At 43.0% G+C, this 26621-nt stretch overlaps 1 protein-coding gene across 9 annotated transcripts in view; it reads left to right on the plus strand.

Annotated features, from left to right (window-relative positions):
- The window catches only part of Heph (polypyrimidine tract-binding protein 1 heph), a 793543-nt gene that overhangs the window by 192063 nt on the left and 574859 nt on the right, over positions 1–26621 (plus strand). For 4 of the 9 annotated variants that reach the window (XM_076827759.1, XM_076827762.1, XM_076827764.1 and 1 more), the window contains exon 1: positions 21559–22056. The exons of 1 other annotated variant lie outside the window; for it this stretch is intronic. The gene's annotated coding sequence lies outside the window, so the exon portion shown is untranslated. Of the gene's footprint in view, positions 1–21558; positions 22057–26621 lie in introns of those variants that run through there. 4 more of the 9 variants (XM_076827765.1, XM_076827771.1, XM_076827769.1 and 1 more) reach the window with 1 other exon arrangement.

The following is a 26621-nucleotide window of genomic DNA, read 5'->3' on the forward strand; positions in this document are numbered from 1 at the left end:
TTATTTATCCAGTAAGTCGTAATGTGATAATGAGAAAGAATTTACAAAAAAACCGCAGCAACCTGAAAACCAAAGATCAAGTATAGAAAAGACCCAGGTTGTGGGAGGGGGACTGATACGTTACGCAGGTGGCAGTCCAGGCTTGTGAGCCAAAGCAAGAGTACATGCGTGACAGCAAAGTAGAGCCATAAGCGAGGAAGCGCTGATTGTCGAAGCCATGCGGAGACAGTAGCAGAAATGAAAAAGAACCTGGGATGTTAGGAATAGGACGAAACGAATATATACATATGAAGGAGCGGATGAGGAAGAACTTGCGAGAAAGCAGAACAGTCGAGTGGCCCTCTGGCGGCGGCGACGGAAGTATCGCTAGAGTATATACAATAGAGTGGCTCTTATTTTCGACTTCTGAACTGTTTTCCCTCCAGAGTAGTTCGAATTAGTAAAGAACCCCACTACAGGAAGCCCCTAGGAGGCATTACTATTGGGTAGCTAGCCAACAAGGTCCTCTCACGTACCCATTGTGCCTCACTCCCTTCTCTAACACCCTTCTTCTTTCAATTCTCAATAAAAACACACTACACCCTAAGGAACCTCTAACAATCTTACCAGCAACTTCAACATGCCATGAATATCAAGCTACGTAGGCTATCAAGCTACGAAATGGTCCTTCAAGTCAGACCCAGCAAACAACCAAACAGACGTTACGTCACAAACCCCATTCCCTCATACCCTGGACGAAGTCACCCTTCATCGAGGACCCAGGCAAGACAGATTTTCCTTCGAAAGCCAAACTCGATACGGATTACGGTGGCGCAATTTCGACTCTGCCAACGGACAACGTCTTCGTTCGCGGGGATTTCCATAACCATTAGGGAAAACTTTGGGGCACGTACAGTCTCGGCGGATCTGTCGAATCATTGAGCGCGACGGTTGTCCGTTCGAGGAACTTTCGTTGTTAACAGCGATAAACTTGAACGCCTGCGGGGAATTTCATTCAGGGGCGATGAGAGCTTCATAAATTTCCCTGACGATTAGCGAGCGCTCTCCTCCCCCATCTCTCTCTCTCTCTCTCTCTCTCTTTCCTTTTTCTTTTCATCTCGCCCTCCGTTCTTTTTCATCCCCATTCTCCGTTGAATGGAAACGCGACTGCCGGGGAGGACCCCCTCCGTTCTACGGATAATCAAGTTTCAACGTGGCTCTTTATTGAAAAATCGCCTGATGGGTAGTAAGCCAACGATAGAAATTGTTCGGCCTTTCATTGTTATCTCTGGCACGAAGAAACACGATGTATACTCCAATCTCGACGCGAAACCTCCCTTCTTCTGGCTTCCTTCCTTTCCTCCCCATTGGGTGCTTTCCTTCGTCGTTCTTTTTGTCTCAGATTCGAATGGGAAGCTCCATTGTTATTTAGCGCGCTGACTGATCATTGGAGTGAACGGGGAGGATTTTGGAATGCGTCACTTTTCTGGACTACGAGCGTCGTGATTTGAGTCGCTTGTTAGCAAAATTTGTATTTAAATAAAAACGAATACATGGTTGAAAAAATTATTTTATTCGTGTGTCTAATAAAAAAATCAACTTTATTCGACGAATAACAGAACTTGTTGATAACGCAGAGAAATATTTTTTATTCGAAGAAAGTAAGAAATCACATGCAGCTGGTATTTCTGGAAAAAGTAGAAGCCCCCGTTATGACGGAGCTTGCTCGGTCACTGTAATCGAGTCTGTGACCTTCGATCATTATTCCCACCCCTCGCAGATTCGGGGAGGAGATATGATATGATCGCGATCCTCGTAAATCACTGACACCCTCGCATGACCTTTAAGTCAACTGCGTCTTTTTCACGTACACCGACTTTGTTATCGTGTGAACGCAAAAAATTAGCTATGAATGGGGGTGGTGGTATATTCTTGGAGTTATGGGGGCAACTCTCGTCGCGAAGTATTGATCCTGCCCACTCAAAAGTATAACAGCCCGATGGAAACAAGAAAGTGTCGTTTACTCGAAAAATCTAAGGAATGGTAGAAAATGAATTGATCTTATGAAAATGCGCCCTGATGAATATTCGTTATACAATTGAAGGTTTCTTGGTCACTTACAGGTGTCAAGATTTTAGGGTCATGTATCCTCAATTTTTTAGATAGAATTTAATCCTTTTTCTGTAGCAGTGTTTCCGGCAATATTAAAATTAATTCAATTATATTATACAGGGTGGTTCACCTAAGTGTGCCGCCTAAATTACTTGTAAACACTTTGTTATATGAAAAAATGCTTCGAACAAAAGTTGTATGGTACCAAAGGAGACACACAATGTGATAATTAGTATTTTGCTAGTTTGCCTTTTTATCGAGATACGAAGGTCACCTTGACTTTTTTAATTGTACTGGGTAAAATGAGACCCTCTCAATTGGAAAGACTGTTGATCGCTGAGTATAAATGTATTAAAGTGTATGGGTCCAAAAACTAAAATTTGTGAGATATTCTTTAAATGATTTTTAATGTAAGCAATACTCGAAATGTTGGCCATTACAATCAATAAAAGTGCGTAGTCGATTAATAAGTGCAAGGGACTGTATATTACATTGCGTACCCCGATTGTTACCATACAACTTTTGTGTGAACCATTTTTTCATATAACAAAGGGTTTACCAGTACCTTAGGTGAATCACCCTGTATAGTATAGCACAACCCTCATGTTTATTCCATAGTTTTTCTTGAAAAATACTTAAAAAAAAATATATTCTACTTTTTATAACCATTGGTGCTCTTTGCATACAGGGTGAGTCAGCTGACACGATTACTTTATTGTACTTCGCTAACTATCGTCCATTCCAACTTTCGTTAAACAATCAAATGATTAACAATTGAATACGTCCTTAGAACACAAGGAAACAGCCTGAATAATTTCAGTGCGAACTCTATCGATACTGAATCAGTTACAAGCTCCAAACATAACCTCTGAACTAGGAAAAACGAAAGTCATCCCTTCGACAAACACGCCTCTCCAACAACCCCATCATGCGCAGGCCTATTTTCCGTTCTGGGAGCGCTTCGTAAAACAAGTTTAACACTCGCTCCGGGGTGTGCAGTCCCAAACTAGTCCAAAACAAAGCTTCCCTGTCACCTCCCCGCCTATAGCGCAGATGAGCCCCACGCCAATGGGGCGAAAAGAGAGGGAGCAGCGTGATCGTTGCTTAAACGTCGCGAAGTTTTGGCGGAACTGTTATTGGGAAGTCAAACATCCAGCGGCACGAGCTTCAGCCAAAGTTGGCTGCAAGCCCAACCCAGCTGGCGCGGATACAGTCGGGAAAACAGGCACACGTCCCACCGAGGGGGGGCGACGGTAGAGAAGAATGAAAAGCTGGATCGTAGCAAGTCGTGTCGCGCGACAAGGTTTGACACCGTGGTTAATTAACCCGCTATCACGTTCGGGGCCCACGATCGACTTGTCCGCAGCAATTAACGGGAATTCGTTCGTGGAATATGTCCGCCGGATGGCCCCTCGCGATTTATGCCCCTAATTGCGGGTGTCCCTCACTCCTGGAGGCCAGCGTTTTCGTGGCAGCCGCGTTTGGTCGCTGCACGAGCCACCTCGGTTTCTTCGTTTACTTGGAATTTATGGTCGATGGGCAGTGGTTCTCTGCGTGCCTTCGCTAACGGCCACTTGGATAATTTGATGAGTTTTTGGAAAACAGCCGTGGATCGTTGCACGCTAAATCGATCAGTGGTTGTACTTGGTGGTAGGAGCTTCTGTGAAATTTAAGTTTTCATGTGGATAAGGAATTGTTGATTGGCGATGATATAAACTGGATTTATGGGTGTTAAGGCTTCTTTCACGCGTGTAACGTCCGGAACCGCCATTCCTGGACGAGAAAGTCGCCTCTGACGTATCCATAATCTCTAAGGCCGGTTACGCGCAATTGAGTATTATGCAGAACAGGTGGATTAGCGTTTTAGGGATCAGGGAGGAAAAGGAGAGGTGCCGTTTCGTCTTGGGACCGTCAGCCAGACTCATCAGTGGGGCTACAGCCGACAGACCCTGCCCTGGACGCATGGGGACGGAGAGGAATTTTTTTCGGTGAGTCCAAAGGTACCTATGCCTGAGGGCGAAGTTTTGCTCTCTTACTAGGAGTGACTTGAGGGTTTTGAAAGTGGTATTACCGGCCTGAGTGCTAGTTTAAGTGCTTGAAGAGTTCGGTGGGTGAAAATTTAAAAAAAAAAAACAGTACTTGAAAGGTGACCGCGTTGGTGGGCAGGAAAATTGGTTCGCGGTGAAAAATCGGGGGGTATCGTCCAGGGGTCGTCATTGAGCCGGGCGGGGTCCCGCCAAGGAGTTGGGGCGGCTGGCTCAGCCTAGAGGGTGGACCACGGTAAGGCCGGACTTTAACTCAGGGGGAAAAGCTCATCATCTTCTTAACCTTGTAGGGGTAATTTCTGTTTTTGTCGTGTATAGTCTCGTTAAGGCGCACCAGGAGGTTTGGAAGATGGGCCTCCACCGAGTATCTGTCGATGAGTTGGGGTTTATATGGTCCGGCCACGTGATCCATGCTGAATTCCGCGTGTAGGGATCTGGTTGAATACCGTGGGAGCTTCCACGATATGCATGGGGACCGAGAGGAATAAACTTGGAACTTGTATATATACGAACACGACCCAGAACTTAGAACTTGCGAGAAAAAGTTTGAATGACTAGACCTCTGGTGGCGCTGGCGAGCACTAACAGTCGCGATCCTATGGTGGGGCTCTGACGTGACACACCCCACATTTCTGTGGCCGAGATTGGTATTTTAGATAAATGCAAACATTTCTTGTGTGTCTTATATGCTTTTTATACTACTGCCAGCACTGACAAGTGGATATACTTGAGGTATCAGCCGCGAGCCTGAATGTCTAAACAGGCTGATCTTTGGGAATTTTTTATGGAGAAATTATGAACATTTACTTTGACATTACTTTTTGTGGCTTTATATTTAACATTTGAAGATACGAAAAAAAAAGTTTGATGTTAAAAATATTGCATTGGAGATGTCGTTATCGAGGCCACTTGACCGATTGTTCAGAAATTTTTACAGAACAGTCCATATACTAGTAGCTCTCGTCGGAACCAAAATTATATTTTTATGTGAGTTTATCATACTTTTTTTGTTAAAAAATATCCGAAAAAGAATGAAATTTCGGACTTTCCAATTTCAATTCAAGCATTCCCTATTTTGCCAAACATAAATTATTTCTGTTGATCCCGATGATAACGACAAACATACTGACTAAGAATCTTCTTGATTATTTTTATTTAGTCCACCCTGAGAGCTCCAAGCATCTACGCCAGCGAGACATCATTCTTAAACATGCGTTTATTGCGGGCGAATAAACACAACAAACAATTAATTTAAAACAGAATAAAAAATATTTATTTATGAGGAAAAGATAACTAAATAAACCACAACAAGAATCATAACGGAGAACGTACATTTGGCTTAAAAAAAAATTATGAAAATTGATCAAATTTGCAGCTCCATAAAATCCTGAAAGCAGCGTCTTCACATTCTCAATAAGAATCATAAGGGAGGAACTGAACAAGTGCAAGCAAACTTCCTTCACCAACCGTTCCCCAGTGCAACGGTCACCTGCCACTCACGAACGAGGAAGTAGAGACACCTCGCACCTTGACACCCGTAGAATCGAAGGTGGCGGGCAATTTTCCACTCGCGAGGCTGGAAGAATATATCATTTCGCCAGCTAGCAAAACGCCGCACCGTGTCGCCGTAATTAATAGGTTATCATAGAAGATCGATGCTTGAGCGCGGTGTCCAGCCACCGCGGGCGCCGTTTCGCCGCTCTGGATTTATTATTATCGCGACGGCCGCTGGCCGAAACGCGGACGAAGAAGAGCGAAATTGTAAGTGGAGGGAAGGACAAGCCGGTCAATTAATTAACCGGCAGACGGATAGCAGATGGTGCATACCGTAGGCATGAACGAGCAAAAAGGTGCGCTTGAGAACGAAAAGAGATGGAGGGGAGGGGCGTTGGAGGGGGAAGGAGGGGTCGCGGCGCTGGCGAGCTTCTTCTCCTCCGTTATAGGCATCGGTCTTCTTACAATTAGAGAACGGGGGAGAAGTGATTACTTAATTTAGATTACTTTCAACTCCCTCGGTTCTTGCGCGTCTAGCGCAGACTTCGACGGCTTGGGGAAACTACTCCGGAATTTTAGTGAAACACTTTTGGGTGATGGGTTCAGGGCTGTGTTCGTAGCGGGGATTAAAGACTATTATCGAAGATTAACGATGTACATAGGAGTATTTTCCACTTCAGTTGGTTCCGAAAATCCCCTTAGGCTAATCCAGTTGAGGGGACATGGTATATTTTTTTCCCGAAAATGAAGCATTCTTTATGAATTTTTTTCCATGTGAAAATGAAAGGCTAGAAAGATGGGGTTTGTTGCAAATGAAAGATCACTGTTTGAAAGTATTAAAAGAATTTTTATTTGTAGTAGTTTATATTGCGCGCCGGGGAACGACCAGCGGAATAGCATCGAAGGAGCCCGAAATCCTCTCAGAGCGATTCGCGGCACCTCGGTTCGTTTCGCGCGCGCTCGGATCGGTTCGCAGTGTCGAGCGGGTCGGCCAGAGTCAGGAGCGATGGGGCCGCAGTGGTGGAGGGGGAAACACCTACAGGAGCGGTGGTAATGCGTGCGTATAGAAGTATGCGAGTACCCCACTTTTCGGGCTCGGGTAAAGTCGGGCGGGCTCGGACGGGGGCCCGGGACAGATGGGTCTACGGGTAGTCCGACTGTGTCGTGTAGCCCGATTACTTCGGGTAGTTCGATTATTTCGGATAATGCGGTGTTTGATAAGTTGATATACGTATTCAAACATCGTTTTTAAACAACCGAGTACTCGACAAGCATGTACAAAATCTTTACCTATATGAAACTTCAGAATAAGATAATTTTCACGTGAAAAAATAATGCTTCTAACGGGTTTATTCAAAATGAACTTCATTTGATACAACCTGTATATTAATTATGTATAAGGTGCATAAGTTGAATTTTTACTTAAGGAGGATTTTGAACAAATCCGTTAGAAGCATTATTTTATCACGTGAAAATTATCGTATTCTGAAGTTTCATACAGGTAAAGAGTTTTGTACATGCTTGTCGAGTACTCGGTTGTTTAAAAACGCTGAATACGTATATCAACTTATCAAACACCGCATTACCCGAAATAATCGAGCTACCCGACACACCGTGGGCCCGTCTGTCCCGGGCCCCCGTCCGAGCCCGCCCGACTTTACCCGACCCGACCCGACCGCTCGGGTACCCGACACATTCGATTACCCGCACATCCCTAGTGCGTGACTGACGCAGGCGCAGTTCATGCACACATAACCACCACTCCTGTAGGTGTTTCCCCCTCCATTCACTGCGGCCCCATCGCTCCTAACTCTGGGGTCGGCAGAGCGAATCTCCACGCGAGAGAGTCTACCACGTGCGTGCCCAGATCCATCGGCGAATTCGTGGTCGTTACAGATCGCACAATATAACTTTGCTTCCGAGCGGCCACTGAGTAGGCCATGAGTCAGCCGCGCGTGCAAAGAGAGTCCGACCGTCGGCGTTCTTTTAATTCGATTCGAAAAACATACGGTCGCACGCGGCGAGTATCACGTTGACCTGTCAGTTTGTATGATACTCGGCCGCGTGCGGTTGCATGTTTTTCGAAACGAATGAAAAGAACGCCGACGGTCAAACTCTCTCGCACGCAAGGCCTATTCAGTGGCCGCTCGGAGGCAAAGCAAGCTTATACTCCGCGATCTGTAACAAAATACACATACTCTGGAACATTTATTTGTCACCTTATATTTTTGTATTCTGTTCTTATTAAATCGTACTATATATTTAAAAAAAAAAAACACCCTCCCTCCCCTCACTGTAGCCGCTCAAAGTTGGCCCCTCGCGGAGCGAGTGGAACTATGGTGCCATAAATTCCGCCGTCTGTGCTTATCTGAAACGTAAAAACAAATTGAGACATTAGAATTTATTATATTTCGGTGTCGTTGGATTCTTAAATTTCGCATTTAAACCAGAATGGTGGACTGTCAAACTCGTCGTTTCAGTGTTGAAAATTGATACCTACAGTCTGACAGTCCGCCACTTTGGTTTGAATGCTAAATTTAAGAATCGGATAGGTCAACGACACCGAAGTGTAATAAATTTTAATGTCTTAATTCGGTTTGATTTAATTTTTATCTGCGGTGAAGTGTTTATAATCGACTTTTAGCCGCCCGGACCGGCAAAATACCCCCGTGTGCGAAAGTCCGACATAATTGTGGGGGAATCGAAGAGAAACGGATGCGCAACGCTATAATTCTCGTTGAAACTGATTTCTATCATTCTGCTTGAAATTTCCAGCTTCTGATCGGTTTATGGACGGTCGGACAAGTGTATAATGTGTCCTTAATCCGAGTTGAAATTCAGGTTCACGGTTGTACGGTCGAGTTTGCCGGTAGGTGAGGAATCGAGGCGTGTCATTTAATCGCTCGCTTAGGTAATTGTTTCCGCTTCAATGGTTCTTCGGTGGAAACGTAAAGGCACATCGACGCGTGTCGCGTGTTTCTCAATGCTCCGCTCGATATTGTTCAATTTGCATTCGGTGCGTCAGATGTCAATTATCGAGCCCTACCGCAACACTACCTATGTATGTGATTTACAAACGAATTTCTTCCTGTTTTTTCGTTCAACGCGGCGGAATTTAATTTCGGTTGAATGTAGTTCATGAAACGACTTTTAATTTTAAATTGATGGAGAAGGAGAGAACTACACATTTCTGCAGAAATCAATTTCCAGTTTACTTTAGATATGGAACGCTGTGGCAAAATGATATTTAATTTTTTTTATTTTTATATAGTTCTTCTGTGGTTCGAAATATTTGTTGGAAACGAATGCGGATGCGAGGTCGAGTGCATCATCGGTTGCTGCTCTCGTGTGACAACAATCTTATGATACTAGTTTTCGACTGATTTAGCTAGAGATTTTTCCTCTTTTTACTTTGATAATGGATTATTATCTGAAAAAAATGATTATGAAGCATAACGCTCACGTAAACTTAGCTATTGACTCATTTGCACTCTTTTTTTTTTAATTTTTCCATCATGTTTCGAATAAATGATTATGCTTGCTTAACTCTCTCAGACGAACTCTGAAATGTCCTGCAAGAATTTGTTGTTTCCCAAGTTGCACGTGGTCATTTTTTTACCATTCTCATTTCCTTTGTTTTGACGATAATTCAATGGTGTACTGAGTTATTTCATCGCTGGTCGCCATTAAAAACAAATATGAACGTTGTAAATGATCAGTTTTCATCAAATGCAACTCTACTTTCGACTTCAGATCTCAGAGAATTACGAAAATTGAAAAAAATTAATTTTTTTGCAAATTTTTTTCGACGGATATATAGACCTTCAGAAACAGTACAATATTTATTTGAATGTTTTTTCGATGTCTATTGTAATTTACGAGTTATAAGCGCACAAGTAAGAGGGGCGACTCGGATAAAAGGGGTGGTTTCTCCCTTAAAGTGCAAAAGTAGCACCAACTGAATGCGGCAAAGTTCTAAAGGGTCCTCCAGACGCTGATACATATTGCATGAAAACGTTGATACATGCTAGGCCCATCAACGTTTGGAGGGCCCTTTAGGTTGGTCCAACAAATAATCGAGTCACTCACCGATCTTCCCTTATAAGTTGAGTCACTATTATACTTCAAAAAGGAACGAAACTAACTACCTATATATGTGCTCTGTTGTCAGTAAATGCAATTGCAATTTTTTCTCGTTTCGACGATAGCTCAACGATGTCCTGAGTTCTCCCATCGATGAACGCCATTAAAACATGTTCAGGAACCCCAGTCAATATTACACCTATACTGCCTTCCACTTAAGACTAGACTCGTTCCGCGCAGTGTCAGATCCGCGGTAGCTGCGCAGATCGGTCGCAAATCAATAGGGGCGTAGGTCTACTCTTAGGTGAAAGGCTATATAGTTTCGTTAAAAAAGAAAGACACACACACTGTATGATCTGATCGCAGTAAATGCAATTCCAGTTTTCTGTGGTTTCGACGATAGACGAAAGACGTGCTGAGAAATGCACTGTACAAACTTACAGACATTATCTGCCGCATATGTATGCATACAATGTCTGCGGGTGTCCGAGGATTGTCCGCGCACAGTCGGCAGACTTTCTAGTCTAGACTGTTCGCAGACAGTCTGCAGACCAGTCTTCTGTCTTCCGCTGAAATGGTAAATAAGAGACAGGGTCCGCAGACAACGTCTATAATTCACGTGCAGCAGTCGTCCAATCAACACGTGGTCGAATAAAATACAGCAAACTCTCGGTAGGGGCTCAGCTCAACTATGCATTAAGCGTTCGTTGCTATCTCTACCACTTCTTGGAATCCTTTGGTCGACAGTGAGAGAACCCGAGAGCGAGCGAGAGGGGACGAAAGAGTCGACGCGACGTTACGCTTCGTCTCGCTTCGTATTTCACGTGCCTACGCCCTGTCTCTCTCGCCATCGGCGGCTCGGAATCGTCGACGCTATTCGTTATGCGCTCGTCGTTAGCCCCGAACGCGAGTCTATAGCGGGAGTTGACTGTAGTTCTCTCATTTATTAAAGATTTTCATTGATACGAGTGTTTGTGGAACATAAAAAGCCAAAGTTGCCTTCTAGGCTTAGTTCTCAAAGCAAATTGTTTCCATACTGGTAACCTTCACTTCAAAATTTATGTATCCAGAAACGGCTAAGATTCTGTGTTCCTCTTCTAAGCAAATTTAAAAATATATATCTCGAAAAACCCTCAGCAACTACCTCACTTAACCACATGGCTGAAGATATTAAAATATCAGTCTAGGGTAGGTATCCCAATTACTGCCACTTCGTTTATTTTACCTAATGAAAACGTAACGTATAAAGAATAGTGTAGAAACAAATTTATCATTGAATTGGGACTGTTCTTCTTCTTATTATTGTATACAAGTCTTTACACGTTACATTTTTATTAAGTAAAATAAAGTGGCAGTAATTGGGACATCTACCAAGTGGCGGATTTAAGAAAAAGGCCCAGCTGGCAAACGTTCCGAGGGGCCCATTTCAGGGGGGAAATGAAGAGGCAGTTTACTAAAAACGGGCTAAGTGTACTAGCATAGAAAAAATATAGTTTTGGATAAAATGATAATTTTTTTTAAGATAGGGCCCTACGGGACCTTTTGGACAGGGGCCCATTTTGGGGGAAAATGAAGAGGTAGTTTACTAAAAACGAGCCAAGTGTATTAGTACGAAAAAAACGTAGTGTTTGGATATCTATACCTACTCATAATTTTTTTTTGGTGATGGGGCCCTGTGGGGGCCTTCTGTGCAGGGACCTAGGCGGCAACAGACCATCAGCCACCCTGTTAAATCCGACACTGCATCTACCGTAAACGTGGACATGTGACATTGAATGCGACACTGTACGTGCGTACAGGGTTTGAGTACTCTCATCACCGGTCGCGATTAAAGCTTGCTAAGAAACTCCAATTACACTGGCTCCAGCCACAATTAGAAGCCACTAATTTCAGTGGGAAAGACTAGAATTTAATCACAATATATAAGCTGTTCCCATCAAATGCAACCTTAGTTTTCTCAGCCATTGAGGTGGTTGACACACTCAGCTCATAATGAAACGAAAATACGTGGCCAAAACCCGGGCCCTCGGTCTGTAGGTAGTTAAAACTCGTAAGTCTTCGTCGTGACTTAACGGTGGCGCGCGAAAAGGCTTCTCGGTCAAACGGCGCACGCGATAAATCTTAATTCGCGCGTTGAAAGCGGCGTTTAGCGTTTCATCCGCTGAGATATGAGCTCTAGAGGTGTCTCCATCCCTGCATTGAACGGGGTAAGCAAGAACCGGAGGGGAGAAAGGAAGCTCCTAGAGAAGCCATAACCTTGTTTGCGTACTTTCCCTCTGGCCCACAAGTCTGCATGCGATCTGTTTTCAATCTGTTCCTTCGATGGGCATTACTTAGTACGTGGCCTTCAGTAGTGACAATTAGGGCCACGTATCTTGGAACTTCTTCTTTCGGTCTTTAACGTCACAGCGACAGCATAGTCATTAGCGACGATTTCTTCTGATTTCAAATCTTACCCCATAAATCCGTTGCCTTGATGTATTTCAGAAGGATGTATTTATCTTTACTTTCCTCCGATTTAAGTACCTCCTTGAGCTCCTTTGGGATTCTGAATCTATTGCGGGTTTCGTCCAGTTCTTTACAGTAAAAAATTACGTGTTTTACTACAGATCTTGGAGCTGTTTAGCCTTAATCTTGATATAATTTCTATACGAAACATTTCTCAAATATGATGTGATACTGAGGACTTTCTCCGAGTTAAATGGGAAACAAACTAGGTTAGAGATAATATAGGTAAGGTACTTTTGGCTTTCAGAAAAATTTGAGTCAGATTATGTACTTGCTGTACTATAATTATTGCGTTTTCATTTAAAAATGGGTATAATAGTAATTTAAATTCTGATATTGTTATTCTTCCCTTGCATCAGTACAAGGTACCTTATTTTAATTTGCAAATGTGTATGTTTTAAAAAGTACATTAACCTAAATAAAGTAAAGCACATTCTTCCAGTATTATAATCCTATTCCTCCTAATGCATGTTCCCTGTCGTCGTTTACATCCTTTAACCAGTGTTCGTTCTTTCATCCTCTCACGGTTTTCTTAGCAGTTCCCTAATCTTTTCTTCGTTTCTAAATCTAGCCTAGACTAACCTAGTCTCCTTAGGTTAGGTTCTAGAGCAGCAGTTATACCGAACCTCGTCTATTCGTCATTCTAATTAAATTTGTCATTTTAATGGTGCAATGAAGACATTTAATTAATAATAATATTAATATCTGTAGAGCTTAGATACATATGACTTTTGGGAGAGATGTAGTAGATCCTTAGTGTTGTAATTGAGGTTTCACAGGAAATGGCAGGGAACAGGGAAGAACTCTATCCGGCTTCACACGAACACTGAAAAATACTTTAATGATCGAAATAATTGAACAAAGAAGATATGAAATTTTTAACGTGCGTATAACTTCATCAAATCTCTCAACCGTTCGCAACAAGCTTCTCCAAACATTCTGTGGTCGTTGAACATATATCTATAGCTTTACTAATTACACGTCTTCTAAATACATGAACGTACGACCAGACTACGAATCAAAAGCTACCTTTCAACATTTAGAATTTTACAGAAGAAATCGGTAAGAAGTTTAAAAGGAACCATACAAGGCATACGAACCGTTTCGTATAAATATTTTCGTACAAATATATAAGTTTCGGCTTATAAAAGCTTGTTAAAGATTTGGCCAATTAAATCGCGCAAAGGCGCCTGTGGGGCGGGGCCTCCCCCCACTCTGTTTCCATCGTGGCGCAGTCCTCCACTTAGTGACGGATTTAACAGGGCGGTCGATGAGCAGTTGCCACCTGGGCCCCTGCTCAGAAGGCCCACCCAGGGTCCCAATCTTAAAAAAAATTATGATTTATCCAAAGTATATTATTTTCTGTATTATTACACTGAGCCCGTTTCTAGTAAACTACCGCTTTATTTTCCCGCAAAATGGGCCCCTGTTCAGAAACCCTCCCCTAAGGCCCTGTCTTCAAAAACAAATTACGATTTAATCTAGCATTATTTTTTTCTATACGTTTCTGTACACCTACCCCCTTTTAGTAAACTACCTCTTCATTTTCTCGAAAAAATGGGCCCCTCAAAACATTTGCCACCTGGGCCTTTTTTCTTAAATCCGCCACTGCCTCCACGTGTGAGCAGCACTGTCTGTGCCTCATAACCTTAACATCTTACGAGAAAACGCTTCATTAGCGACATATGCATCTCTCTTCTGAAACTTTTTACCCTCTTCTCGAATAGAATATGTAGACACAAGGGGAAAAGTTTCAACCCAAGCGTTGCGGTCAAGGCGAATTTTCACGGCAGTTTCTTTAGCGCATTTCCACCGATAAAAGCGCATCGATTATGATATATAACGTTAAGAATAAACTGCATAATTCTATTCAGACTAACTACATTTGTGTCGGATCAAAGTGGATTTCCCTTCATCGCATGTTTATCCTGTCAAACGGAAGAAAATCGCCGATCCAAAGTCCATTAAACCGGGGAGCTCGAAAAACCGAGGCTTCAATAAACAGACGATCGTAGTCCACGCGAGCAGGTTCCATAGTTATTACACGGGGAAACGATGACGGCACTGTACAGAATGCAACGGTGGCGTTTATTTTGGGAGGCGTCCAGCGTGAAATGATAATTTAGAGCGCGCGTCTTCATTACTCCGTAATGTGTAACGGTTTTATCGAGTTCTTTCGGCTCCAGTGATCTGCGATAAACGAATTATCGACGGTTTTCGGAGCTGGAAACCGCGCGTGATTTCGCGGCGACGTGGAATAAAAAAATAAAAAAATGAAGTTTTGGCATCGACTCCGCCATCGCCATAATAATGTTACCAATTTATCGGTAATTAAAGCTCGCTGCGAGGCACGCGGTATTCCGGCTTAATTAAACTTTTCTGTATTGTTACTGTCGATCGTTAAACCGATGTAATGGGAGCGGGATATTGCGTTATTACGTGAAATTCTGCGCTTGTTTGGTTTCGTCAGATCGCGTTAAAAGCCTTGCAGGTATTGAACCACGTTGCTGGATAATAATTCGGTATATTAATTTCAATTATTTTTAAATATATCTTAGCTTCTACTCGACTTATAATATTCTTCCATGGATATATTTCGAAAATATTTCATTGGGTTCGTGTCAAAATGCTATCCGATTTTCTTCCGTCAAAAATAATATATTATCTTTTATTATTCCTTTGTCTATTGGGAAATATTGTGAGAGCGCCATCTACTAAAGTAAGCTCTGTAATCGGGTGAATCGCGTTACAGGACTGGTGTCACACAATTATTGAAATATTGCAATAATGTTTTTGTCATTAAATAGTCTGTTAAATTTTACAAAATCGATCATCAAACAGTCGAAGTTCCCAGTACTGCCAATAACAGGTGACAACTAACCCGATTAGACTGCTTAAATTTTCGCCACCAGATGGCGTAGCGGAAATAAGGAAATGCCAATGGAGTAAAACTTTCTTAGAAAATTGAAAAGTAAATTAGTTTCAGGAACAACGAATTCACTTTTTATTAATTAATTTACTCAAAATTCTTCCACCATCTTAATTGTATTTATTTACTTGAGTTTGCATGCGATGCGAACTTAAATTTCTTATATCCAGCTTCTAATTTTATTCCGCATTTATTTCTGAAATATTTTAATTTCGGAAGATGATTAAATGCTGGGGCGGGGCTGATGCACAGTTCGGCCGAGGAACTCTCCGAAAATTTGCCTGTCGCAATCAAGCCTCATTGTTTCCCGAAATTACGAGTCGACCGCTGCGTGAAAATGTTCGGTATAGGATGAAACGGGAAGTTCAGGTAAGAAGGACTTGCGGAGGCCCCTTTCTTGGAAGGAAAGTAACGATCGTGCCGTGTCCCAAGAGGAAAACCGCGATCTCTCGACGCGGTCGGTCGTACGTTTTTGAAAAATACAACTCGAGAGTCCTTCTCGCGATTCGTAGTCCCGCTGAGGAATGGTGCCGCATTCCTATGCCGCACGGCTAACGCAATTGCGAAATTTTACTTGCCTTGCGGGCTACTAATTTCCCTCTTCGGATAGGCGAATGAAAAGAGTTATTAATTCCTCTTCACCCGAGTATATCATTTTGTTAATTAAATAGCATACTTCGTATCATAAATTGATAAAATCAAATTTTTTTTGAAAGATGGGGCCCTGGAGGTGGGTGGGGGGTCTGGGCAGGGGCCCAGGCTGCAAGTGCTCATTGGCCGCCCGTTAAATCCGCCACTGCAAAATTGACATCTTAATAGTATCATATTTTATTTTTACAATATGCAAAAGTAGGACACGGGACAGATTCTGGCGACTATAGGACTGTTCTACGGAAAGTAGGACACGTGACAGTCCTATATGTATTGAGCAGGCGTGTAAAGTAGACGTGCTGCGCATAAATCGTTGTTTCATTCAAAGCTGTCCGTATTCTACAAAACCATCTCGTATAACCTCTAATAAATAATCGAAGGGGTTAGATATCTCTGAACGTCTCTAGCACCGATTCCCCTCTCCTCCTGTTGGGTTACCACGTGCTTAGCCCCCTGTTGCCACCTCTTATCCGAATCACGTAGCATTTTGTTCATAACCTTCAATATATGAGCAGTTCATTTTTAAAGTGGAGTATAAGTTGACTTTTTTTTGCTCCGAAGTACCAAAAGCTTTGCATTTCGTCTTTTCTGTGATCACAACTATTTAGTTTGATTCATTGGGATTCAATATCTGACAAAAACCGAGACTTACGACATATAAATGGCCTTGCGTCATTTTCAAATCGAAATAATTCTGAAATCCATATAATCGACTTTATTTATATTTTAATATCAGTTTAATAATGCTATGTTTTGGGAGAATTAATAAATAGTAATATCATGTTAATATAATTTATTTCACATTTTTAGTCCACACGTATAATTTCTTTACATAATTCTCTTTATCAATAATATTTAATGTCCACTTGTTTTCGTTTGTTTCGTGAATAATGTTTATGCACCACCGCGAAGGGGAGAGCATTGGCCTTGAAGACGCCAATAGGTCTGCCCCCCCCCCCTCCCCTCCCCACGATAATTCAGTGCGGCTCGAAGACAATAATCCGCGCGGCGTAGCGGCGCCACTAGCGCAGGAGGACATCCAGAAACCTGTTCGGCCGTGTGTGCGCAAATACGACTCCCCTTGGCACGGGTTTTACACGTAAAAGGTGGCTCGTCCTTTGTGTATGCGGTGAGCAGGATCCTATGGGCATGTTCTCATGCAGCCGCGTTCCAGGGCCGTACCCTTCTATCTCCCTCGTCTGGCCCCTTTGTTCCGAGCCTCCCCAATCTGTGTCCAGTTACATGAATTTACTGTTATCAAACGAAAGGCTCCTTATGTAAGTCGAAATTTTCATACGGGTTATCGTTGCTGGCGGGACGTCGGTATTTTACGTTAAGCGTTACGTAACGGCCGGTGTTGCATGGTTTTATGTAACTCACGCGATTCTAACGAATGAGTTTCAAGTATGATCGACCGATACGTAGCGCGCAAGGCGTTCGACTACAAGGATCGACGATCGCGGTCGAGAATTCCGAGAAACGCGGGGCAGCGGTTTCGTCTTTTATTTTAGACCGACCCCATACAGTTTTCTTACTTCGCGGCGCGTAACGCGACTTTTCCTTTTTGGTTTCGGCCCAGTGCAAGCTACTTAAGGAGCGTCCACGCTACTGAGCGTGGAAGCGGGCCCCTAGTTTCTTGGGGCCAAAAGATTCGAGCAATAAAATTATTCTTTTCTGCTGCACATAATAATATAATTAATTTTGTGAAAATTACTACAGTGCTTTTGTCTTATAATGTGGGTCATTTTTACTTTCTATACGTGGCATTGTAACTTTTTCTTTCATCAATTACTTCCATCAGCCATTTTGTATTTTTTCCTGTATCATTGGTCTTCGTTGAGTATGTATATGTTGATGCTACATGTCTTCCTAACAAAGTGGCCATTGACAAAATTTAATATTCCCTGATCCTTACACTACCTGAATCTGTTTACATTTTTTTGCCAATTATTCTGTGGCTTCCTCCTTAGATGTCAAAGTATGTACATCAATTGAGCTCTAAACATACCTGGAGAGTGAACAGCAGTGGGAAGAAGTAGAAGCGACAGCGGTCCGAGGGAAATAGAAGATAAGCGGCGAACCTATCCTTCTTCCTATTATCCCTCTCACTCTGTACTATCTGTGTTATGTATGTGATGTTGTAAAACAGAGATAGGTTCACCAGTTGTCTTCCCTCTTTCTCGGACCGGCCGCCATTGCTCTGTTCACTCCCCAGGCAGTGTTGCCAACCCTACCGATTTTTCTGGAGAGCTACGGATTTTTTACTTTATCTACGGATCTACGGATTGTAAACTGAAATCTACGGATTTTTTTACCCTTTTCATGAGTTAGTAACCTATAATCAGCAAAAGAATCACTTTTTTTTAACGACTAATAGCGACATCTGTTGCCATTGATTTTAAGATCCAAACCGCCGATTTACTGCGAGTCGCTAAATTCCACTTCACTACAAGAGTTTTTCATCACACTTAATCGCTGGAATTCAAGCTATTATTTTCTAGTTCTACAACCCTGCATTTTGAACGAGTACAATAGGAATTAGCAAAGTTGATTTCAGAACTTTTGCACGTGAACTTTTTTCGTAATTTGTGAATTCTTTTTGTGACAATAATTTTTTTGAGGATGTCAGGGGAGGCTCGAAATATAAGATTTCTAGAAAGGATTTGGGAAAGGACGGTTTCCATGAGCAAGGGAATTAGCTTCTTTCATACATGTAATAATTAACACTTATGAAGAAAATCCGTAGATCGACAGATTTTTCAAAGGGAGATCTAGGGAATTCTAGGGAATGTTGAACTTTTCTCTACGGATTTTCAAAAATCTGAGTTGGCAGCACTGTCTCCAGGTATGTTTAGACCTCATTGTGTACATCTATCGCGCACAGTTGTTCTCATCTACTGTAACAGTCTTCCTCTTTAAATGCCCACATGGTTACACTATTCCTCATCTTTTCTGCGTGCACAAAGCATTCACGAAGCTTTGTATTACTGGATAATAACCCTAGGAGCCTTTTTCCAAACGTGACTGCCCTTCTCTAACCTCAATACGTTGCTACCCGTATGGGAGCACACTAACCCGCTCCCAGTGACCGCGCGCCTAACCTCTACCCTCGGTATACCGTGGTGGCGCGCTCGTCGCGTTGAAACCCAACGATTCCTTGAAACACGAGGACCCATCATCGCCCACCCGCCAACTGTATTTTAAATGCTCCGAGTGGTCTCGCGAGACCCACGGCTCGGGACGGCGAAGTAGAAGAAAAGAATGGACGGGATGGAAAATATCGGGCATTCCTCCGTGGGGTGGCGCTGCTTCGAGTGTCTTCCAGCAAGTCGAGAGAACAGCCGTGTGAAAAGGCCTTTACGTGTGCGAATCGCCGCCAGCGGAGACGCACGAGGGCCTTCTTTTCCTTTAGACCTGTACTTCCTCTCTTATGCAGGCTACCCCGACACAAAGCGGCGTTTTCTACGCGCGGCTCGGAGCCACGCTCTGCAAGGTCTCCCGTTCGTTCCCCTCCCGCCGTCCCCCCACCCGTCGCAGTGCCCCTCGTCCTTTTCACGCGGCGTCCCTCTCGCTCTTACGCCCATTCTTTCTCAGGCCCTCATCGTCCCCTCTCGGTTCCTCACCTTGCCCGGTCGCGTATTCTTTTCGCCTATGCGACCATGTGCACGGGCATATGCACCGGGTGTCCCGGAATCCGTTTATTTTGCAAACACCTATTCCCGGCCGCCTGTGTTTGCCGTGAGATTACGGGGGATCATAGGTGACTGCGCAAACAGTCGTGCGAGACGTCCAGCGCGATTCCGCGTGGCGTCGAAAATCAAATATCGTTTAATAAGGTTGAATCTTACATTCAGCAGGACTGTATTCGAGCTGCTGGAGATTTTGGGGTAATTCAACGTTCGTGTTTCGATTTTGAATTGTAGAGGTTATGTTCAGACGAGGGACACATGAAATAATGCATAAGCTACTGATTTTTCACGTGGAATGTATTTATTTTGTTGGTTTTAAGCTGAGTTGGAGATCACTTTACTTTTTTTAATGCAGCATTTTGGATACTTCAAGGTCGTGTTATATTAAATTTCTATGTTTGTTATCTAACGAAGTATAGTGTTTCATTTGAAAGAGTCAAGTTTGCTTTGGACTTTCGACTAATCTGAAATGTAAAGAAATAAAAATATAATTTTTATTCTGTTACAATCGTGAAAACTAAAAACAGTTATCTCTGCGCTCTTACTTTCAGTTTTCAGGGAATATTCCCATTCCTATTCCAAAGTCTCAAAGTAGACGTCGGATAACAGAGTGTACTCTTAAGAAATCGGAGAATGAAATCTGTATCCCGAAATATGTAAGAAAAAGATTTGAACCTACTTATTTAGAAAAGTAAAATCAACCCCAGCCTTAGAGCTGTGTTTGAAGAAGTAGTATAAAGCATAAAGTTTGTGATCCCGTCTCAAAATCAGCATTAAAGTCTAAAAAATAAGCATAGATGAACAACGGCTACAGTAGGTGCCCCACAACGAACACATATTTCAAGACAGTGCTCCTCAGTCACGCCGCAAAATATCCCATTTCTACGTCATGTTGTATAATACCGAAGACAGAACATCTCAGCATCCATTCCAAACGCGTTTCCCTTGTGCATACCGCATGTCATAAAGATCAATGCGTGAGCGACAGTAATGCCCGATTTTCAATGCCACCGACTACAGAAATATTCCTCTCACGGCTGCGATACAACCGTAAGCAGCGAGTAACTCAATGTACTTTAAAAATAAACCATTCCATAAAACCTCAAGATTCCATTACCGAGGCCGGAGACAAATAACGGTGAAAAACAGAAATTCCCTATCACAGGTTGACCAGAATCTCGCACCTTCCGTCAGCCTGCTAACAGCTCCTCTAAAATTCGGACTATAATAGCCGAACGGCACCTCGCTGACGCCGGTGGCTCGTACGCGAAGCTACATTAGGGATCTCCCCGCGACTCCGAGTGAAAAGACACCCCGTATAGACGTTGGTGCCCAGCGCACACAGCGCTCTGCACCGCGTCCCGATACACCAATACATGCCGCGCCCCCCTCGCCGCGAGGGACGGAGAAAGGGTACCCCAGACGGAGAAAGAATGAGAAGAAGAACAGCGGAGAATCGGAGTCGAGTCGAGTCGGCTGTTGCCGGCTGCGTGCTACCCCTCCCTCGGCGTCGCCCCTCCAGCTTGGTCGCTTCAATCACCCCACGTCTCTGCGACGGGTCGCTGTGCTCCCCCCCTTCCCCTGGCCGTCCCTTGCCTACGTGCAACCGTGACTCGAGTGGTCGCCGCCGTCCCCCCCCCTAGGCCCCCTCGCCCTCCTACTCGTTCCCCCTCTAGATTCGTCGTCTCGCTCTACCCCGCTCCTTCCCTCGGCAACTCTCGTGGCGTGCCACGACTCGTGGCGAAGTTTTAGCGTCGCCTACCTCTACTCGTGGCGTGCCTACAACTCTTAACCGGATCTATTACGCGCAGTTTTCGTGTTCGCGCGACGTTTCGTCTTCGCACAGATCGTTCCCCGAAATATCCCCCTCGGACCTTCTTTCTTTTCGCCCCCCTCCTCTCCCGGCGTTCAGCTGTTTTTTCCGCGTCCGCACGTTCACGCGTCGCACACGGGCCCCGCCGGCTTTTTCTCTCCGCCGCGAGAAGTTCTCCTCAGTGTTGCGATACGTGCTCGCCGCGGCTGACGTAGCCTCGCCATCCAAAGAGCGTCACGCGACTGTCCCCCTCCCACCCCCCCACCCTCCACCCTCCTCACGGAAGGAAAGATCCCGCCGGAAGTTAACAGACGCCGATCCTCGTGCCCGATCCCCGCGACGCGGCTGCTATATCCTCCTAACCTCCAAAAACCGCGCGAGCCGCCGCTAGTCGACAACACCTTGTGCCTCTGTGTGCTCGCCCCGCCGCGTGACAAGCCGGGCGGCCTGCGTCCTGCTCGCATCAGTGTGACGTTGCCTTCGACGCCGATATATTCAACGCGACGCGACGCTCGCCGCGGTTCCTCCCGTCCGTAAAGTGCGTGCCCCCCCATTCGTGTTTCCGTGTTGGTGACCATCGCGCCCGCCCCGTTCGTCATCGCCCAGCGTCGCTGTGTGCTCAGTTTGGTGTGTGTTGTGGTGTCCCAAGGATACTCGCAGTTCGCGCGCCCACCGATTACCGCGGAGGGCCCACGGTCTTTTTATCTGGATACGATCTTCCCAGCCATCCTCAGACGTCCTACCGTTCGCACGGTTGGTATTACTGACACTGAAAATTCCATGGTGGCCGGTCGTCGCGCCGCGGACGTGCCCGCGCGCCGCGGGTAAATGCGTTTTCGGCAGATCGCGGCGGCGACGCTCTCTCGTGCGCGCCTGCTCGAAAATACATCGGTGTGTGCACACACACCCCGCCGGTCGTCGGCGGTGAGATTCAAGGGCGCATGTCCACCATTCACCGGATGCTCTGCTCCGTTACGTTCAAACGGTCTCCCCCTCCGTTTTCCTTTCTTTTCCATTATTGCGTCGCGCTCGCTTCACGGTGGTCCTTTCTCTCCCTTCTTCTTTTTTTTTCGTTTTTTTTTTTTTTTTTCTCTCCGGACCCTCGTTGCCGAACGACGGCGTTCCAGCCCGCGACGGTTGAACCATTTTCTCTCCCCTTGTGTCTAGGTCACGATTACCCGGCGCCGATCTCGAAATCATAATATTTGCGCCGCTCTCTGTTTACGTTTGCGCGGCGAGGATCACGGGAACGCGCGCGCTCTCACCGTTTACGCGCCAAAACCTTTTCCGCGTCTCGTAGCCAGCGTCCGTGCGAAACGACCGGACTCGTTTCGAACCGCTCCAAGCGAATACTTTGTTATTGTTCCGTGGACGGAGCGCTGGACGCCTGTACACAGTGTTGCCCTGATTTTGCCAACGATTCGTTTCGCATATTTTCGGGAAATCTTTAGAGATTTTGTAGGCTTGTTTTTTGTCGTAGAATGGGAGTAGTGGCACTGAGTAGGGCGGAGCGGTACTATATAGGCGGGAATTTAAATTTGAATCTTCAGTTGGCCTGGGTGCGGGATAGCTGTCTTTTGATTAACCAAACACAACTGTAAAAAAATTTGGAAAAATATTCTGTACTAAAAATGATTATACGATTACATGATCATTTTTAGGAGGAAAAGGAACCTGCGGACATGAATATTTTTCCAATTTTTTTTTTACAGTTGTATTTGGTTAATCGAAAGACAATTATCCCGCTAATTAAAAATTCAAATTTAAATTTTCCGCTTCGCCCTACTACTGAGCCTGTAAATTTAATGCATGCTTTAGAAGAACTCGTTACGGAATGTTTAAATATTTGATTAGGTTAAGATGTTCAAATGCTGGGGTGTTTGAACGTGTGGAATTAGAGAAGTCGTTCTCATATGAATGACATACGTAGTTAGCATTTTAAGTAGACATTGATTAGTAGTTTCCACTATCAAATCGAACTTTTTTGTTCAGACTAATGAATACTTAATAATTATTCAAGACAGAATGTGTATTTCTGAAGAAGCAATTGTCATCTAATTAGTTAGTGGCAGAGTTGAGCAAAATGTAATCTAATTATAAATTACAAATTACGATTAAAATGTAATAGTGTAATTGATTACACACTATTTTCTGTAATCGTTAATTTAGGTAGTTGACCACAATTTTGGCAACTTTTGTAATTAGATTACATTCTGCCTAACTCTGACTATTGGTAGGTACCAATATCTAATATATCGACTGCTGTGGGCCAACGATGATTGCTTTTTAACGATTCTGATAAGAAGTCTTATATCTGGAGAACATTACTCTTATCGAAGTTGACGTTAATACTATCCAATGTCAACCACTAAACATTTTATCAAGGGAAGATCCCAAAGCAGGAAGTTCAAAAAATTCTGAAACTTTGTGAATATGTAGGGAATTTCCTCCTTATTACAATGCAATTTTTGTTTGCTGCCCAAATTCACTCTAAGGTGGTGTAATTCACCCCTAAATCTGGGGTTATTTTTCGATTTTGTGTTATAACGCGTGAACTGTAAAATATTTTTTTACCAAATGATAGATCTGATTAAAAGAAGTAACTTTTGTCTTGAAATAATTTTTTTATTTCTTACAGGTCGCGAGTTATAACACAAAATCAGAAAATAGCTGAATTTTCAGGGGTTAATTTCACCCCGTTCGAGTGAATTGGAGCAGCACAGAAAAATTGCGTTGTAATCGAGTTTCAGAATTTTTTGAATTTCCGGGTTTGTGATCAACCCTTGTAAGTGACTTTTTGGTGTGCCTTGTGGTCTGGGGTAATAAATAAATAAATGTAGTTATAGTAGTAGAAAGTAGTTATGGTGGTAGGTATTATAACTAGTATGTAATCTTGTGATTTAATTTAAGAGGCTGAATTTTTCAGTGTACCATGTTCATTAAACAAATGAGCACTCTCTTCTAATGACACTAATTAGAAATTTTCGTTCTGATGAAGCCACTGCAATCTGATCAGTTCATCTAACATTTTAATTTCTACTTGAATGGCTGAATTGTTTGGTTTCTTTCATGGCTCAGTTTATAAAATTCACCTTTATGTAAGAAAGGCTAAAAATCACAGAACAAATTCGCCGTTTAAATTATACTATTAATATATTTATTCCCGAGTCGGGCACAAGGTAAAGATGAAAGGTCTTTCCGTTGTGAGGTCTGGGGAAGACTGGCTTTCCGTCCCGTGGAAAGTCCCTTGTCCATTGGAACAGTGGTAGGACCCCGATAGCAATTTACGACGGCTACGGCGTCGTCGCGCTGGTCGGGCCCATCGTTGCTGTATAGTGCCTATCCGAGATATAGCGACTTAGGTGTAAAGTCCCTCAGCGGGGTCTTACCCGACACCCTGCTGAGTACTGGCCGCTAACCGTGCCCCCTACTACCTCTTGCAGGACTATATTTAGAGAAGACCAGGACAAAACCGGGGCCCTACCAGAAAATAAAACAGAAATTGAAGATACGGTTTATCATTATGAAAATACATCAATTAAGCTTTGATTAATTATTATATTAATTCATAAATTCTGCACTACTGTTCTAATGCAGTACATATACCTTACTAAAATGTATTTGTATTTAATACGAGAAAATTTTTAATAACCAGTAGCAAAGCTTAATTGATGTCTTTTATTAATGATAAACCGTATCTTCAATTTCTGTTTTATTTTCTGGTAGGGCCCCTGTTTTGTCCTGGTCTTCTTTAAATACAGTCCTGCAAGAGGTAGTAGGGGGCACGTTCTGTTTAGGCTCAACCTTATAGCCCCTTTTACGAAGTGGTGCTTCAATATTTTCCAACATTTATGTGGGGCACTGATATCTGATTAGTTGGAGTAAACAGTGTCACTGCTATGCCATGTATATTCTAAAATCTCACTTTTTTCAGCGATTACTTTCTACACACAATGTATACTGCTTAAGTTTGGAAAAGTCCTTTCTCCTAAACTCGATATCCTTCACTCAACAGACAGTAGACACTAGTTCCACTGCTATTAAGTGTCCTGAGTAATTGAATTCCTTGTAGCATTAGATTAATCACGTAAGCGCTTACTTAGTTTAGAAAATTCATATTTTAGGAACGTATTGTACTTTGAATACGCTGCGTTACTGTTACTAGTATTTAGTACTACAATGCTAAGCACTTGAATTTTTTGCGGGGCCACATGAATTAAGGGGTTACGCCTACCTGCAAGGTCTGAAAAAGTATTTTTGGGATTTTTTTATTTTTTAAATTTGAAGACCTGTTTAAATAAACGCTAGTATATTCGAAAGTATATATTTTACAGTTGTCGTAGTTTTTTTTTTGCAATGTGATATCTAAATAAATAATGGAATTATAAGCGATCTCTCAGCAACGTTTTTTTTATTACGGTGACCACTGCAGCTTTGACCTGGTTCATCAGAAATAAAAAATTCGACTAAATTTAGTTAGTATATTAGATTATCTTGTTCTTAATCGTGGCTTTTTCATTTCCGTTGCGTAGTTTTTATTTTACAGATGAAAAATGATGAAACATGAGCGCGATTCTGTGGTGAAGATCGATACTTTTGCTATGAGAAGCTGCCATTTTGTAGGAAATTAATATTTTGGGATAATGAACGATTAAGGACAAGTTAATCCAATCTACTAAGTAAATTCCCGCGTTTTTTTTATTTTAGATGAATCAAGTCAGAATTAGAGTAGTCACCGAAAACTACTAAAAAAAATATCCCTGCCGGGAGATCGCTGATATTTTTGTTATTTATTTATATTTTTCAGCGCAAAAATAACTACAAGTAGTTTAACATGTACACTTTCGAATACATAAAGGTTTATTTAAAAAAGTCTTCAAGTTTTATATAAAAAAAATCGCGAAGCCACTTGTTTTTTTCAGACCCTGCAGGTAGGCATAACCCCTTAAAGGTACTAGGCAGTCGTTCCTGTCTATAATTAAGCACATCTGTTTCAATTAATTACAAAGAAACCAATTGAGACTGAGACTTCTTCTTTGGCATGAAGTTTATTAACATCATAAGTTTTAAAAAGCATGTTTGTTTAGTAAAAAAATATGCATTATATACGACGCTACAGATGGATCATTAAATAGGCTTTTTGAGAAAAAGTTTCTTTTGTTTTGCAGTGATAACTCAAAAACGGAGGTTCCAATCGATTCAAAACAAATTCGAGCATCTTCACAAAATGTGTAGTTTCGAACCACACCTAAATTAAAGTTAATGAAAACTCTTATTCTTTATGAAAATAAACTAAGACCTCATCTTTTGGGGCTTGG

Source organism: Andrena cerasifolii, chromosome 15 (genome assembly GCF_050908995.1).
Source record: "Andrena cerasifolii isolate SP2316 chromosome 15, iyAndCera1_principal, whole genome shotgun sequence".
NCBI classification, from domain to species: Eukaryota; Metazoa; Arthropoda; class Insecta; order Hymenoptera; family Andrenidae; genus Andrena; species Andrena cerasifolii.